At 80.8% G+C, this 426-nt stretch overlaps 1 protein-coding gene across 1 annotated transcript in view; it reads right to left on the reverse strand.

Moving 5' to 3' along the window:
• PRRG3 (proline rich and Gla domain 3) overlaps positions 1 to 278 on the reverse strand; it is a 6,108-nt gene extending 5,830 nt beyond the window's left edge. The window contains exon 1 of the mRNA XM_008053567.1: positions 261 to 278. The gene's annotated coding sequence lies outside the window, so the exon portion shown is untranslated. The remainder of the gene's footprint in view (positions 1 to 260) is intronic.
• Between the last annotated feature and the right edge of the window lie 148 nt (positions 279 to 426).

Genomic DNA, 426 nt, shown 5'->3' on the forward strand with positions numbered 1-426 from the left:
CCGGGCCCAGGAGGCGGCCGCCCTGCTTGCGCACGCAGCCCGCCACCTCGCTGCTGCGCCTCTTCCAGCAGGGCCCCTGTCCCCGCCCACCTGCTCCCCGTCGGCCAAGCCCCCGGCCCAGCCCAGCCGTCTCCTCCCTCCCTCCCTCCCCGCCCCGCTGCCCTCCCGCCGCCCGGGGCGCCCCGTCGCCCGCAGGCCGGGTCGAAGTGCGCCTGGAGCCCCCGCCCCTCGCAGCCGGGCGCCCAGGCCCTGCCCGTTACCTCGGCACCCCCCTGCCTGCCCCCGCTCTCCTCTGGGGGCTCCGCCGCTGCCCGCCCCCACGCCCACTGCGCGAGGTCTGGCCTCGCGCCCCGCGCCTCGCGCGCCACCCTCGAGCGCCACGACTCCGTGCCCCGATCGCCAGCCGCGACTGTCGCGCTGCACCGC

The sequence above is a fragment of the Carlito syrichta genome, unplaced genomic scaffold (assembly GCF_000164805.1).
Source record: "Carlito syrichta isolate Samal-C Ts95f unplaced genomic scaffold, Tarsius_syrichta-2.0.1 Scaffold288293, whole genome shotgun sequence".
In the NCBI taxonomy this organism is placed as follows: Eukaryota; Metazoa; Chordata; class Mammalia; order Primates; family Tarsiidae; genus Carlito; species Carlito syrichta.